At 44.4% G+C, this 18,006-nt stretch overlaps 1 protein-coding gene across 1 annotated transcript in view; it reads right to left on the bottom strand.

Moving 5' to 3' along the window:
* Positions 1–17,488, bottom strand: part of CUEDC1 (CUE domain containing 1) — a 247,841-nt gene extending 230,353 nt beyond the window's left edge. The window contains exon 1 of the mRNA XM_040424225.1: positions 17,298–17,488. The gene's annotated coding sequence lies outside the window, so the exon portion shown is untranslated. The remainder of the gene's footprint in view (positions 1–17,297) is intronic.
* Positions 17,489–18,006: the final 518 nt, after the last annotated feature.

Raw genomic sequence — 18,006 nt, 5'->3', positions numbered from 1 at the left:
CATTCCGTTATAATAGAAGTCTATGGTCTACATAACGGATCCGTCCTGTTTCGTTATGCAGGAGAGGACTCCCTTGAATAACAGAAACGCGACGGATCAGTTTTGCAGCCCATAGACTTCTATTATGACGGAATGAATAACAGAATGCCTCTAAAGGCATTCCGTTATGTATGCCATCATAGATCTGCGTTATGGTCTGTGGTAACAGAATCCATAACGCAATTCTGCTTTTACCACCAAACGAAGCGTGAACGAATTTCAAAATATGAAATTCGTTCATCTCTAGTTATGGTTCTGTGAAAGCAAGGAGTAAAAAAATGAAAATCATTGGGGGTAGAAGGATCAAGACCGCTCAAGATTAGGGATGAGCGAATTGACTTCGGATGAAACATCCGAAATCGATTCACATAATACTTTGTTTGAATACTGTACAGAGCTAGTGCTTCTTACAGTCTTAGAATGTATTGGTTCCTATGAGCCAAAGTTATTACTTTACGAAGTCTCGCGAGACTTCGCATAATAACTTCAAAAATCAATTTCTACTGTAGAAAACCATTTCCCGAACTCTGGTTCGGTTCCAAGGTAGAAATAGATTTTTGAAGATATTATGTGAAGCAGAGGTCGCACTACATTTTTTCCAGAAGAGTAAAAATACTCCTCTTACCATTTTTGAGGAGTATTTTTACCCGAGGAGGAGTATGAAATTTGCAATAATTAAAATACATAATATATAGGCCTACACTTGTTGTTGTGCCTTTTCATAGGTAAATGCATTGATATCCAATTATTCTAGTCAAGATGGATGTTCATTGCCTTTAAGAGCCATGCTCGACTATATTTACAATTTTGTATGTCTTGAGTAGGCCGAAGTAAGGTCGCACAAAGGTTTCTACTCTTTAGTGTTATTCTTCTCATGAATGTACCAGTCTGAGAAGAGACCTCCTTGTCTACTTATAAATTTATGACGGGAGATAAAGATAAGCTCTATGCAGCTGGTAATAATTACCTATACAATTAGGTATTTATTAATGAAGCAAAATATATATGTATGAATTCATTTAATGAGCCTTAGTCCTTAGCATAAGACAATCAGTAGCACATTATATATATATATATATATATATATATATATATATATATATATATATAAATATAACTTTATATTATATTGTTATATGTTATTAAGACAACATGTATCCAGTATAGTCGTCTCTAAAAGAGTGTCTGTAAAGATGTGTGTTTTGTAACAATGAATCACATCTTTGGTATGACAGGAGGTACTGATATCTCTGTGAGAAAACAAGGCCATTCATATCATTATGGTCCATAAATCAACAGTGTAAGAAACATTCAGAGAGACGCCTAGAGGTCTGTCTCTAATTGCTACAAGTCTCAGAATTAATCCCTATAGCTTTGAATTAAAGCTTCTAAAGGTCAAATGTATGAAATACGTTTTATTCAGACTTACATAAGTTAACCTTTTATACTATGATGCAAATAGCTTACACAGCAGTGCCACCTAAGTATGAGTCGGTGGCATTACAACAGTAGCAAAAGTGCATTCTGGGTAAGGTTATGATGTCACAATTTTTATCATGGGTCACGCCCATCCGACAATGATTGGAAAGTTCCAAACTAGGAAGGTGTGTCTAACTGATAAGTTTGTGGTCATAAACCACACAAAGTAGAAACACAGCGGAGGAGAAACAGAGGAAAGAGAAGTTAAGCTCTTTAGAGGGGTCTATCAGGATGAAAGCCATGGTGAGATGCGCTATGATGGACCACCCAGCTTTCCTAGGAGCAGAAGTGAGATTCATACTAGGACTTGGTAAGAGACACAAAAAATGATATTTCATTTTATTAAGACTAATTTGATAGTGTGGGTGAAATTATACCATCTAGCTTGGCAAATAAATAATTAATTGATCATCTCCATATTGAGATGTAGTATTAGAGAAAAGACCGGCACTCGAGAATGTAGAAGATGGTGCTTTATTCAAGCATGTAACATCAGAGGAACAGAGCAGAAAACAAGCGACACGTGTTTCGGCTCAGGTTAGAGCCTTTGTCAAGCATAATACATTTGATCAGAACATAAATTTAAATAGTGCGCCACCCTTGACGTGAAAAACGTGTTGACGTCATATTACCATGACAACCATAGTAAACATATCATTATGTGCAGCAATTAGCAACATTGTTGCTACATAAATGAAGCGCAGTGAATTCAATACATTGTTGTAACATAGTTGCAATGGAATCACAGTGTAACTGAGTATTACATTAATATGACAGCAACTAAATATTCATAAAAAGAAAAAGAAACAAGAAAACAAGAAAAGCCGACTTTTCTCGTTTTCTTTTTTGTTTTCTTTTTATGAATTTATATATGTATTTTCCTCACGGATATAAAAATGTAATATTTAGTTGCTGTCATATTAATGTAATACTCCGTTACACTGTGATTCCATTGCAACTATGTTACAACAATGTATTGAATTCACTGCGGCTCATAGGAGCAAATACATTCTAATACTGTACAGAGCGCTCGCTCCGTACATTATAATGAAGTTTTATGCGAATCGACTTCGGATGTTTCATCCAAAGTTTATTCGCTCATCCCTACTCAAGATGACAGACCCTACAATCATGTCTAGAAATAAAATAATAATAATAATAATAATAATAAATAATCTACAATCAGAAAATAAAAACTGATTAGAAAAAGAGATATGTGTCTCTATTCGATTTTAAATGGCAGAAAACATTTTATGCGACATTTCCTTTTAACACATAGTAAACTGGTCACAAAGACATGTAGCATTTATTGAAAAGCATAAGAGCCAACAAGTCCTATTAATAAATCCATCCTGTTACTGTCATCTCAATTGAAACAGTATGGTGTCACTGCTTTACCAAAGCTCACGTGGACATTTCACCTCAGGAGTGAGGAACCAGATGGGCAAAAGGCCACATAAGACAGCAACAGCCATGTCACTTTTACAGTATCATTGACTTTAGCCTGTCCTGATTCTCAATAAGCAAACCAAACAAAAGGGTCAAAAAAATCCCCTAAATAATTTAGATAAAATAATTTGGCTGTCCCATGCCAAGCTTCTTTGAAGCAAGAATGACAGTAGTCCACTGGCAGAGGAATTCCATTTCAGAGGTTCCCCTATCATACCATTAGAAACCACTGGTCTATGTTCTATTCACACTGGCATGGTTTCTGGTTTTACATGATCCTTCATAGGTATGATGATGATAGGATTTGTTAGGATCTGATAGAATTTTAGCCTTTCTATTGACTTAAGTGGCACTTTACTTTGAAAAAAACTTTTGATATGTTGTAGGGAGAATTTAGATCAGTGGGGGTTTGAGTGCTGAGACCCCCACTGATCTCTAGAACGAGGGGAGAAAAGCATGCGCATATGCACTTTCCTTGCTGCACAAGACAGGAGAGAGATGGGCCCATAGACTTTATATTGAGTTTGTCTTGCTTCCTGTCAGGCAGTTAGGAGAGCGCAATATACGCATGCTTCTCTCCCCTTATTCTAGAGAACAGTGGGGGTCTCAGCACTCAGACCCCCACTGATCTAAACTTTTGATATGTCCCTACAACATATCAGAATTTTGTTTGAAGTACAGTGCCCATGTGTAAGGCAATTATCAGGAATGAACCAGACATTCCTGATAATTTCCTGTTCATAAGGGCAGATGAGAGCTGCATTTACATGAAGCAATTAACTCTACTGTATGGGGACAACCGATTGTCAGAGTGGTTGCTTGTCCCTATAGAAGATCATTGTTCCTGGGCAGCAGATTGCTATTTAGACAGCACGATCTGCTGCACAAGAAAGATGATTTGTGGTACGGGAAGAACATCATGATCACCCAATGGTCAATTATTGTGAACACTTACCCCCCGATAATTGTTTCTATTATCGGTCCATGTATAGTTTTGCTACTTTTCCCAGGATTGAATTTTCATAACGAGCCAATAAATCTATATTGCATTTTATTTATTTGGTGTGTATCTATTTTTGGTGTGTACTTGTCCTTGTATGCAGCTGTTTTTAAAGGGAACCTGTCACCGGGATTTTGTGTATAGAGCTGAGGACATGGGCTGCTAGATGGCTGCTAGCACATCCGCCATACCCAGTCCCCACAGCTCTCTGCGCTTTTATTGTGTTAAAAAACCTTTTTGAGTGATATGCAAATGACCTGATATGAGTCCTGTATCCGGAGAGGAGTCAAGCGGAAAGGAGCCCAGCACCGCCCTGCGTCCTCCGAATCTCCTCCTTTGCTGGCTGACGTCACAGTGCTGGAGCGCCGAAATCTCGCGATGCGTGAGCTAGCGCATGAGTAGTTCACTCCCTGTGCTGATGCCAGCACAGGGAATGAACATGATGCCGACACTGCGCATGCGCTAGCTCGTGCATCGCGAGATTTCGGCGCTCCAGCTCTGTGACGTCAGCCAGCAAGGAGGAGATTCGGAGGACGCAGGGCGGTGCCGGGCTCCTTTCCGCTTGACTCATCTCCGGACACAGGACTCATATCAGGTCATTTGCATATTGATCAAAAAGGTTTTTTAACACCATAAAAGCACAGAGAGCTGTGGGGACTGGGTATGGCGGATGTGCTAGCGGCCATCTAGCAGCCCATGTCCTCAGCTCTGTACACAAAATCCTGGTGACAGGTTCCCTTTAACATACGTGCTGATAGCATCCATATTATCTTATTTTGGTGGCGCCCGCCTCATGACTGTGGATAGAATAGAGCAGAGTGCTGCCATTCTGATCTTTAAAAAGTGCTGGAAATGTCATGGGAAAGCACTACCATAAATGCAGAGCTTTACATGTGTAAAAAAAAAAAAAAAAAAAAAAAAAAAAAAAAAAAAAGAAGAAGAAGGAAGGAAAGCAGAATACCATCATACATAGAGTAGGGTTGTTGCGGGTATCGAAATTTCGATACCCAATCGATGCGATACCGGGATTTCCATCTTTTCGAGACTGGGCTGCACAGTCTAGTATCACAGAAGATGAGCGCGCTCATGTTCCCTCAGTAGCACAGGGAGAAGGAAGCAGCGTCTCCCTCCCCCTGTGCCGCTGCCACCAATGAGGAGAGAGGGGCGGGCGCACTGCGCCACCAATGATAGAAGGATTTTAAATTGGCCCGGACTTTAAGTTACTAGGCTAGATAGAGCGGCGCCCAGGGATCTCCCTGCACTTACTATTACTCCTGGGTAGGGGTGCACCGAAATGAAAATTCTGGTCCGAAACCGAAACCGAAAATTCAGGATGCCCTTGACCGAAAACCGAAACCGAAACCGAAACTGCCTTTTTGCCCAAATACTTTTAAAATACTTTTTTTTTAATGATTTTATTAATAATTCTTTTTCATGAATGAAATTCATCTGTGGGTGGCGCTGTTATGGAGAGGGGGATCTGTGGGTGGCGCTGTTATGGAGAGGGGGATCTGTGGGTGGCGCTGTTATGGAGAGGGGGATCTGTGGGTGGCGCTGTTATGGAGAGGGGGATCTGTGGGTGGCGCTGTTATGGAGAGGGGGATCTGTGGGTGGCGCTGTTATGGAGAGGGGGATCTGTGGGTGGCGCTGTTATGGAGAGGGGGATCTGTGGGTGGCGCTGTTATGGAGAGGGGGATCTGTGGGTGGCGCTATGGAAAGGGGGATCTGTGGGTGGCGCTATGGAGAGGGGGATCTGTGGGTGGCGCTGTTATGGAGAGGGGGATCTGTGGGTGGCGCTGTTATGGAGAGGGGGATCTGTGGGTGGCGCTGTTATGGAGAGGGGGATCTGTGGGTGGCACTGTTATGGAGAGGGGGATCTGTGGGTGGCGCTGTTATGGAGAGGGGGATCTGTGGGTGGCTCTGTTATGGAGGGGGGGATATGTGCACTGTTATGGGCATAACAGTGCACAGATCCCTTTCCCCATAACAGTGCACAGATCCCTTTCCCCATAACAGTGCACAGATCCCTTTCCCCATAACAGTGCACAGATCCCTTTCCCCATAACAGTGCACAGATCCCTTTCCCCATAACAGTGCACAGATCCCTTTCCCCATAACAGTGCACAGATCCCCCCTCCCCATAGCAGTGCACAGATCCCCCCTCCCCATAGCAGTGCCATAGACCGATCCCCCTACCCATAACAGCCCCGGCCCTGCTGCTCACAGCAGACTAATCACTCACTACATCTTAATTTTACCTTACAATCGTGAGGCTCCAGTAACTAACAACTCTGCAGGCAGAGCGGAGGGCGGCGTAACGTCACTTACTCACGTGACGCACCTGCTCCGCCCACTTTATGAATGAAGGAGGCGGAGCAGGCGCGTCACGTGAGTAAGTGACGTTACGCCGCCCTCCGCTCTGCCTGCAGAGTTGTTAGTTACTGGAGCCTCACGATTGTAAGGTAAAATTAAGATGCAGTGACAAAGTAAACCGCCCGCCCGGCGCCCGCCCGCAGATGGTGGGTGACAAATCCCACACCCCATATTTTCGGCCGATATGTAACAATATCGGCCGAAGTGGATTAGGTGCATTTTCGGCCGATATTTTCGGCTGCCGAAATTTCGGTGCACCCCTACTCCTGGGCGCCACTCCGTTCGCCCCCATTACTATCTCCTGCTCCGTATGCTAATTACTACTATCGGAGAAATGGGCAGGAGACATCAGCTTCTCTCCTGGGTGTTCCTTCTCCCTGCTGTAGCGCTGACCAATTGCAGCACAGCACAGGGAGGAGACGCCCAGGAGAGAAGCTGATGTCTCCTGCCCATTGCTCCGATAGTAGTATTTAACATACAGAGCAGGAGACAGTAATGGGGGCACAGCGGGCGAACGGAGCGGCACCCAGGAATAATAGTAAGTGCAATGACATCCCTGGGCGCCGCTCTATGTAGCCTGCTCATGAAAGGTCGTCTTTAACTTTGAAAACAGGAGGCAGGTGCCGGCAGCAGAATCGCATAGCCGACACCCTGCCTCTGACAGGAAGCTGCGATCAGCGGCAGTTAACCCCTCAGGTGCCGCACCTGAGGGGTTAACGGCCGCTGATCTGCTACCAGTACCCGCTTCCTGTATTATAGGTTAATTATCATTGGTGGCGCAGTGCGCCCCCCTCAACCTCCCCCAGTATTAAAATCATTGGTGGCAGTGGCCACAGGGTCCCCTCCCCTTCTCATTTGTGTCAGTGGCCACAGGGTCCCCTCCCCTTCTCATTTGTGGCAGTGGCAGCTTCTGATCAGAGCCCCAGCAGTGTAATCCGATCGGTTACCATGGCAGCCAGGGCACTACTGAAGCCCTGGCTGCCATAGTCAGCTCCCTGCTGTTGTGTGCACAGGGCAGCAGGGACAGAGTAAAGTCCTATTCACCCTAATAGAGATCTATCAGGGTGAATAGGACAAGGGATTTAAAGATCCCAGGTTCTACCCCTAAGGGGGTAAATAGTTATTAAATAAAAAGCTAAAAAAAAAAATATTAAGTATAAATCTGAAAAATAAAAACGTCACGATTCGCCATTTTTTTAAATGCGGAATGTACGTGGATTTTTTGGTGTTTTATTTTTTTCGCATGGTATCGAGTATCGGAATACTTTTTTATGGTATCAAAATCGAATAAAAAATTTGGTATCGCAACAACTCTAATACAGAGAATTATAAAGAGCAGTTTTCTCAGAAGACAATCAGATTATGCTATTTACTAGCTAGTGCTCAGGATGCTAGTTAAACTCAATATAGTTGTTTATTTGCTAAAGGGGCTCTCCGAGCATTTCATACCAATGACCTAGTCTCAGGATAGGTCGTCAATATCAGATTGGCGGAGGTGTCGGAGGTACACAGAACAGCTGATTTGGCGAGGGTCCAGCAGCCTCACCTCTGTCAATCAGCTAGTGGATCAATTTAAAAAGTCTGGACAACGCGTTTAAAAGGCTATGTACACCTTTGGGGGCAATTTTTTTATGATTGCATTTCGCTCATTTTGAGCTAAAATATTTTTCCCGTTTTGTGTTTATTAAAAATATTGAGCCGTTCTGTTTCAAAGGTTTAGAGGTTGTCAAATCAGTATCTGATCGGTGGGGTACCGACACTTAGGACTCCCGCCAATCAGCTGTTTGAGAAGGCACTGGCGCTCCTGTGAGCATCGTGGACTTCTCACAACTTTTCCTCAGCTTAGTGACAACACGTTCATGTGTCGCGTGGCCTAGGAGCAGCTCTGCCCCAAAGAAGTGAAAGGGACTGAGTGAAACCAAGCACAGCTGCTATATAATGTGCGGTAGCATGCTTAGTAAGCACGGAGAAGGCCGGAGCGCTCACAGCAACACGAGTGCCTTCTGAATCAGCTGATCGGCAGGGGTCCCAGATGTCGGAGCCTCACCAATCAGTAGTAAAATCTCGAAAAACCCTTATAACAGTTTGTCTAGATGTGTGAATTGTACTTTCACCTTGTGCTGGTCATCCAATAAACCTCATCTCTAAATTACTAAAAGGTAATTAATCAGTAAGATAAGAATTGAGCTATAATGAACGTTCAGGAGGTCAGAGATCAGAGATATGGAGCCATCAGCTGAGCTGCTTACTGGGAAAATCACAGAGCCTGCTACCAGAGAAACTCAAAGCTACACAGAGACAGGGGTTCAAAATTATTAATAAAAACTAATTGAAAGAACTATTTTTGGATCAAAATGAGTATAATGCAATAATAAAAAATGACCCCCCAAAAGGTGTACACAGCTCTTAATTTTCCCTTAGGTGGCACTGACTGAACATTTATCAGATTACAGCTAACTGAAGTGTTCTCTAGAAGTGGGATCTGCTTATTTTTTTCAGGAAACCGTTATGTCAAACAGATGCCAAAATTGTACTAGAAAGCTTTGGATACATGAAAATATTTGATAATTAGGTATACAATTACATACTTTGGCCTTCCTTCCATTTCACTGTGTACATACATACATTCCAAAAAAGTTTGGACGCTGTGCTAAACGTATATAAATGTAAATAAAACGGAATTCAATGATTTGCAAAGCTTATAGACCCACATTTTACTCACAGTAGATCACAGAAAACCTATCAGATGCCAAAAGTAAGGCATTATACAATTTCATGAAAAAAACATTAACTCATTTAAAACTTGATGGCAGCAACGTATCTGAAAAAGTTGGGACGGGGCCATTTCTGCCGATGTGTAGCATCCCCTCTTCTTTTAACCCCGTCATAACCCTGGGCTTAACAGTTTTTGCATTTTCTTTTTACTCCCTGCCTTTACAGGGCCATAACTTTTTTTTTATTTTTCCATTCACATAGTTATATGAGGGCTTATTTTTTTGAAGGGCAAGTTGCACTTCTGGAATTCAGAAAAACATGCAATTCTGCCAGAGTTTTAGGGGTTTTGTTTTTACGGCGTTCCCTATGTGGTCAAACTTGCCTGTGCCCTTCATTCTGTGGGTCAGTACCCATAACTTTTTTACAGTTAGGTCTACGGAGCTGAGTAGGGCTCCTTTTTTTTGTAGGTTAATCTGTAGTATTTAGTGATACAATTTTGGAGTGTGACTTTGATCACTTTTTATTCAATTTTTTTATGATGCCTATGATGTTTATTTTTATTTGTTTATTTAAATTCTGGTGAAAGGGGAGGTTATTAGAATTTTTTTTAACAGCTTTTTCATATATTTTTTTCAGCTCCCGCCCCCTCAGGATAGGTCATCAATATCAGATCGGTGGGGGTCCGACACCTGGCACCCCCACCGATCTGCTGTTTGAGGAGACGACGCGTGCCGTGCACACGTATCATCTCTCTTCCTGTCCACTGCTGCTGTTCCATAGATATACAGTGGTGAGCAGGATAAGAGAACCGGACACGTACATACTGCCCTAGGGTTGCACCAGGTATCGCACTTTCGATACCCAATCGATATTTCCAGAACGTCCCTCCATGACAGCACCCACTGGTTGTCTCGGTCTCTCTCTATTTTAGGGGTGATGGATGGAGTGGAGGCCCCCCCCAACATAGAGTTAGCAATTAAATTATTGTTTCAAGCTAAGAAATGCATAGTCGGACATTGGGGGGGGGGGTGCTGTTCCTACAGTTAAAGAATGGGAGAACCTCACTAGGTTGTCGCTGGTTAGAGAGCAATTCCTTTTGGTGGGCATTAAGAAAAAACTCAAATTTGTCAGGTTATGGCAGAAATGGTTAAATAAAAACTGAACCCGGTGTAATGTATGAATAAGATGACTGTTGAATAACTATGTAAAATTTGGAAAAACGTAATAAAGATTTATAAAAAAAACTAAAAAAATCCGATAGATCGAAAAATAGATGGCTTATTAAAGAAAGCATGGGAGTCATCAGCAATGACCATTAACACAAATATTGCTGCCACCTCGGTAGCCAGAGCAATGGTCCTGTGGCTGGATCAATTAGAGAACCATCTCAGGATAAAAACTTCCAGGGAAGAAATCCTGGAGTCACTTCCATTACTAAGATGGCCGCATCCTTCATGGCAGACGCCCCAGCTGAATCCATCCGATTCGCAGCAAGAAATTACTCTCTAACAAACACGGCAAGGCGGGCATTTTGCCTTAAATCATGGACTGGAGATATGGCTTCCAAAAATAAATTTCGAATAAAATGGCGTCCCTTTAAAACAGTATTCGCCGTGCACGGTAGTACACGGCGAAAGGCCGCCGGACTAAAAGTCCTGCATGTCCGAATTTATAGTCCGGCGGCCTCACACCGCGAACTGCCGTACTGCGGCGGGGGCTCCGCCCCCATTATAGTCAATGGGGACAGAGCGGCGGTCCGGCGAAATAGCGGAAGGACGGATCCAACAGGGTGAACAGCCTGTCGGATCCGTCCTGCCGCAAGTGTGAAAGTACCCCTAGCCATAACTACAGCTCGCAGAATAGGTGAAATACAATCCCTTTCAATAAGAGAGCCATATTTAAAAATACTGGACAATCGAATAACTCTAAAAATGGATCCGTCTTTCTTACCTAAAGTTGTTTCTCCCTTCCATAGAGATGAAGAAATAATGCTGCCTTCATTTTGTGCCTCCCCCAAAAAATACAGGAGGAACGATTCCATTGTCTGGATGTGAGAAGATCAATTCTGGCTTATCTTCAAAAGGACAAGTTCACGGAGAAGATCATCTAATCTTTTTGTCTCGTTTGGAGGAAGGAACAAAGGCAATAAAGCCTTGAAACAGACTCTAGCTCGGTGGATCAAAGAGACTATCAGAGAGACCTACAGTCGGCAGAAGTTAGCCTGCCCATTATCTATAAATGCCCACTCAACCAGGGCCATGGCAGCTACATGGGCAGAGAAGGCTGAAACATTGATTGATCAAATTCGCAGGGCCGCAACAAGGTCCAGCTTCTTGACCTTTGTAAAACATTATAGACTAGATTATCTTACCAACCAAGACCTGGCATTCGGACGAAAGGTCCACTAGGCGGTGGTCCCCCCCTAGTTATGTGTAAGCTGGTAGTTCTCCAGTAGGTGCTGTCATGGAGGGACGTCCTGGAAACTAAGATTTAGTCTTATCGGTAAATGGTTTTCCAGGAGTCCGACATGACAGCACCCGGTATAACCCCTTCCCCCCCTAATTTCTTTATAATTTGGATCTGTATTTGGTATCAATGTGATGTTAAACCTTGAGTTTCCCAATAAATGTGTTGGATCCAATCTGGTGTAGTAAGTGGGAAAAACACTGGAGAGGGGGGTGAGGATGGAAAACCATTTACCGGTAAGACTAAATCTTAGTTTTTGCACCCGGATCAAAACGATACTGGGGTTTACCATTTTCTGTTACTATCAAGTTTTTGCAATTTAAAATCCTTCCACAATTTTAGACGTAGTTTCTTGCAGATTGGTGAATCTCTGCCCATCTTTGCTTCTGGGAGCCTCTGCCTCCCCCAGCTGTTTATATACCAGTACCACTTACTTTTCCAGCCTTTTGCTGCCCGTCCCAGCTTTCTTGAGATGCGTTGCTGCCATCAAGTTCTAAATTAGGTAAAATGTCTGACTTTCAATATCTGATATGTGTTCTATGATCTACTATGAATGAAATGTGGGTCTATGAGATTTAGAAATCATTGCATTCTGGTTTTATTTACACAGCGTCACAACTTTTTTTGGATTTGGGGTTGTATTTTTTAATTCATCTTTGCAATGCATAGTATATTGCATATTCCTTTGATCCCGTTGTAAGAAGGTACAAGAAATCATCGTGGATGATAGGTACGTGTCACCGAGGTTCCTGGCCTCGGTGGAGTAAGAGCCAGTTTTTATGTGTCAGCAGCAGTTGCTGTTTGACACCTTAATACTTAGTCTGGCTGTATAGCTGATCCAGGACGGCTCTTTCTAGGAGTAGTCAAAGTGCTGGGTGGGTGACTACTCCCCATGTTCCAGGCCGGGTTTTGCCAGGCCTAAAAACCAGCCAGTACTGCCAGGTGAGGAGGATTACCTCGGGAGGTGTGTGTGCTGGGATCTGAGGCTTGTGCCGTGCTGGAGAGTTGAGACCCGTCTGTTAGGGAAACAGGCTCCCTAAAAGCCTGCTATGAACTGCTCTAGGCAGAACTGCCAACAAGGTGATATTTGCTATGTGGACTTTCCATTGTGTGTGAACTAACACCAAGACTGCAAAGTGATGTTTTGCTTTATGTGTGAATAAACACGGAAGTTTGATTTAAGAACTGGTAATTTGCCTCTGTACTGTCCCCGCACACCCCGTCTACCAGAGCGAATCCCCACACCGTATAATGTTTAGTTTTTGACCCATTCAACGTGGTCAATGATTACTTCTTTTCTTCAACATTGAGACATCAGCTTTTAACTTTCCGCATAAAGGATTAGTACAACTGTAACCATGAGAAACATGGGGTATGGATTTGTCAATATAAAAAAAAAAATGAGGGCTATTCGAATGCAAACAACTATATGTGTAAATGAGCACGTACACTTCTAACAGCTCCATAGCATGAAACAAAACATTTAAATATTTATTGAATGGAGGGTTATCATCAGTAGATAACAAATGGTTAACTCTCTGTATAGTTTCAGACCTCTATGGAAAGCAGGTTTATGTACCGTACATAATACAGTATAAATGAAAAGTTAGGAAACAGTCTAATATACCTTTTGTTTTAATACCAAAAAGATTTTCAAGATTGCTTCCTGTCACTGAAATAATTAGATTCTTGGGTGTTTACATAGCACGTGCCACCAACATATTCTACAGCACCGCACAGGCAGGGTCACCATTTACACTGGTCCCAAAGTTTTTGGAGTGTGGGAGAAAAATCTATGCAAACACAAGGAAAACATACCAACTCCATGCATATGCTGTTCTTGGTCACACACCACTAAGTCACCAAAGTTACTTACAGAGGTTGTGGCAAGTTTTTAAAGGATTTGTCCAGATTTTCCTAAACGATGGTGTATCCTCAGATCAGGCAATCACTAGCTTAGAAGCAGGAGGCCAACACACCGCATCCCCCCTCATCATATGTTTGGGCGTAGCTTGAACTACATAGCCCTGTCCACTAGGTAGTGGACAGAACAAATCACAGCTCATCATTGACTCCAATGGGCAGAGGTGGGTGTAGTAACAAGCTCCCTCCACTACACAGTTGATAAAGATGTGTAGTTCCGGCACCACAGCTACACCAGAACAGCCGATGGGTCCCCCCTGGGACCCCCGCTGATCATCCTTCTCACAAGTTTTCTTAAGTCAGTGACAACACGTTCGTTGGTCATGTGTCGTAGGCGCAGCTCGACCCCATTCAAGTAAGGCCTCTTGCACACAAACATTTTTTTTTCCCGTTTCTGTTCCGTTTTTGCGGATTCCATTTGAGGTCTGTATGCGGAACCATTCATTTCAATGGTTCCGCAAAGAAAACGGAATGTACACAAAATACTGAAAAAGCCATACGGTTGTGTGCAAGAGGCCTAAATGGGACCGAACACAATACCAAGCACAGCCGCTATACAATGTATGGCACTGTGCTTGGCGAGCTGAGAGACGGCTGATCAGCGGGGGTCCAGGGTGTCGAACCCCCACTGATGACCTGGAAACCCTGTCATCAGTAGTAAAATCACAGGAAACCCTTTTAACTTATCTAGTCGACAAAAAATAAAGGATAAGTATCTGACCCTTGGTCGTCTGACTGCAGGGGTCCCTTTCCTTCCATTCTGTTCACTCTTTTTGGGACCACCAGAGTACAGCACTTGGCCATTTCTAGCAGAGAATGGAAGAACTGGCAATGTGCAAATGCAAACTGCTGCTCCATTCCTACAGGGAAACGGATTCCAGAGGTCAGACCCCCACGATCAGATATTTATTCCCTATCACGTAAAGAGGAGATAAGGTAAAACTTGGAACAACACCTTTATTTTTAAATAGATTAGGGCTAAGTAATATCTAACCTGTAAAATGGTTACACAGATAGGCCTCTTTCACACCAGTGGATGCCATGCGTGACATCCGCTGCATGAATGAGTGCCAAGACGGGCTGCGGACAGAAGAAGCACGGAGCATTAACATGATTGATAACGCTCCGTGCCTCTCTGATCTTTTTACTACAAAATCACGGTGACAACTTTATCTCACTGTGATATTGTAGACATAGAAGTGAATGGAGTAGTAGACCGGCATTCACATTACTTCTCCATTCTGACCCTTCCCTCTGGGCTTTGTTTCTTTGGCTGCAGTGATGACATACCTGCATATGCCACAAGACCACTGCAGCCAATTAGTGGCCTCAGAGGTCATGTGCCATATACTGCTAGGGACACAGCAATGTCAGATGTATACGGGCACATCCTCATGTCAGTCAAGAAGATGGCATGATGGCTGCAGCAACAGGGAGGACTGGAGCGGCAGTAGGGGAAGAAATAGGCGAGTACGGTATATGTTATTTTATTATAAATCTTGCCTTGGCTGACTTTTTTTTAATAACTTGGACAACCCCTTTAATGCATCGATATTAGATCATCCCATGCAATATTAACACTTCATGGAACCAAGAAAAGGTGTGGGCATGAGAGCTAACCCTACCCCGAGACAAGAATACTCCAGAGCCCCTTAGGCCTCCTGCACACAAACGTGTGCTTCCCGTTGCCGTACTGCGAACCGCATTTGCGGATCCACAATACACGGGCGCCGTTCCGTGGCCATTCCGCATCACGGATGCAGACCCATGCTCTTCAATGGGTCCGCAAATCCGGAGATGCGGAATGGAAGCACGGAACGGAACCCTACGGAAGCACTACGGAGTGCTTCCGTGGGGTTACGTCCCGTACTTCCGTTCCGCAAAAAGATAGAACATGTCCCATCTTTTCGCAAAACAGCCGGAAGTGAATGGATCTGCGTGTGGATCTCCTGGTTACCTTCTCCCACATGAAACTTTAAAAAGCTGCTACTATTTTACCAGACATGGAATCAATTATCATTCCTGAAGATGTTAGGCACAAGGAGGACACCTGGTGCAAAGTCTCTTCCTTGCATTTCATGCCCATACGACCTTAAAGGGACACTGACAGGCCCAATAAGCATATTTAGGTATATATATATGACATTACAGGTCTTATAAAGTGTATTAAAATCATCTAAGTATCCCCCCTGTCCACCTTATAAATACCGAAAACTAAAGTTTTATAACCTGCTTGTCTCGTCTCCAATCTGCCCAAGGGGCGGCGTTTCATCTCAAAATGCGCCCAGCCAGCCGCTCCCAACTGCCGTTCTGAAGCCCCGCCCAGCTCATCAATATTCACTTCGCTGGGCGGCGGCTACAACTCTCCCCAACTCAAGTGCCCGGCGCATAAAGCAGATGCTGCAGCGGCCTCTAAGACGCAGACTGTCTGTACGCAGGCGCGATGTGACCCCGGCCGGGCGCATGCGCTGAAGATTAGTCGGAGGACGTGCCCAGAGGATTGAATTGGCCATGCGCAGGATCTTGAGTCGGGGAGAGTTGTAGCCGCCGCCCAGCGAAGTGAATATTGATGAGCTGGGCGGGGCTTCAGAACGGCAGTTGGGAGCGGCTGGCTGGGCGCATTTTGAGATGAAACGCCGCCCCTTGGGCAGATTGGAGACGAGACAAGCAGGTTATAAAACATCAGTTTACTGTATTTATAAGGTGGACAGGGGGGATACTTAGATGATTTTAATACACTTGATAAGACCTGTACAGTCATATATATACCTAAATATGCTTATTGGGCCTGTCAGTGTCCCTTTAAAAAAAAAAAAAAGATAAGTCCAAGATTTTTTTGGAGCTAGTGGACTAGATTATTTTGGGTGGTAATTCGCATCAATTTACAGCTCACAGTGAATGCTGGTAATGAGTTCTTATCAGTATATTAAAGGGGTTGTCCGTACATACCCCGCTCCCTTGCATCCGTGTGGCTTCTGAAGCCTGCACAGCCACCGCTGCATCTCCCCGTCACGTGGATGAAAACATCCGGTGTCGGGGGGGGGGGGGCGGGGGGTGATGAGGATGACGATACTAGGGAGGAACGTCCCTGTCACCGCCTGCCATCCACGCGACGGGGGAAATGCAACGCCGACCGTGCGGGCTTCAGAAGCGACACAAGTACAGGGGAGCAGGGTAAGTATATTCTGCATGACGGGCCCGGGCATTTTAGGTGTTGGATAACCTCTTAAAAGCTATAGACTTGCATTACTTATCATTTTTATCATTCATTTGTCCCAAAAATGTTTGCCGTCCATGATTTTGGGATAAGTTGTCCAGAAAAAAAAAAATGACAAATTCTGGTTGGCAACCTTGTAAATCCCTCAATGGAAATATATGTGGGCAATATTCATCTGGATCACATTCATAAACCACTGTCCTGGCACAACATGGGAGTAACTTGGCATTATTGGTAACTGTAAAGTCCTTCCCTAGTATAATACATGCATAGGACCCAATTGGGCAGCAGTCACACACAGAAGGCACCTTCCTCTGCCACCTTCAATACTAGGACATCCGAGTGCCCACAGCCTGGCGGGCAGTTTCTCCTGACCCCATCTTCCACACACTTGGTGATTCGTGTCGCACACCGTAAACAAGTTATACAGAAAGCCTCCTGGATGAGAAGAGACTTGGCGCTCTCCTGCACACAGCAAGCTGGCCCGGGTAATCAGCCTTCAAGCAGGCCAGGAGGAAAGAGCCAAGAGGCGGCGGCGACCGAGAGGCCTCCACGGTGCTCCCGGGCTGCGTTACCGCCGTCTAGTCTCAGCCTCCCCTGTGATCCCCCTGAAAATAGACAAGCGGATGTACCCACCGGATCTTGGCAAGGACGACGACCAGCCGTCTGCAGCAGCTCCCAGAAGAGTTCCTGGGGAGACCGCTAATAATCCAGCCCCGGTGATGCGTTTTTTACCTCAGATTTCCAGCATAGAACAATTGAGTCAGTGGTCTGCTGGATGTGGCAGATTATCTCCTCCACCACAGTAGAATGTGGGAGTCAGGCGGCGGCGCCCTAGAGGCGGCAGCTGGTACTGCAGGGACAGTGAGGAGGAGGGAGACCCGGGAAGATCCACTCAAAGGCTCCTGTAGTTCGCACGATTATGACGCGCTTATTGTGTGCGGCTATTTTATGACAGGATAAGGGGCTGCCCTTTTTACTACAAAAGCCAGCATAATGCATGCAGTTTATTTTTTACGATTTGATGGTGTTTTTTGCAGACAAAAGTTTGCCTATTAGTATTTTCTAATTGTCGTTTGTCCCCTGTAGTGAAGGAGACGTCAAATGTTACAGTATACTGAGTTTTTGGAAAACACCTAAGCCTTAGGCCTCATGCACACGGCCGTTAACAGCGGGTCCGCAATATGCGGGCACCGGCCATGTGCTCTCCGCATCACGGATGCGGACCCATTTCATTGATGGTGTTTCTGTCCGTGCCTCCACACCGCAAAAAAATAGAACATGTCCCCTGTGAGGGGCTGTTTATGATATCGGATAACCCCTTTAAGTCGAAAGCCTGGGTAGC

This window comes from Bufo bufo, chromosome 3 (assembly GCF_905171765.1).
Source record: "Bufo bufo chromosome 3, aBufBuf1.1, whole genome shotgun sequence".
Taxonomy (NCBI): domain Eukaryota; kingdom Metazoa; phylum Chordata; class Amphibia; order Anura; family Bufonidae; genus Bufo; species Bufo bufo.
Note: the sequence above shows the minus strand (reverse complement) of the source record. Positions and strands in the feature narration are given on the sequence as shown.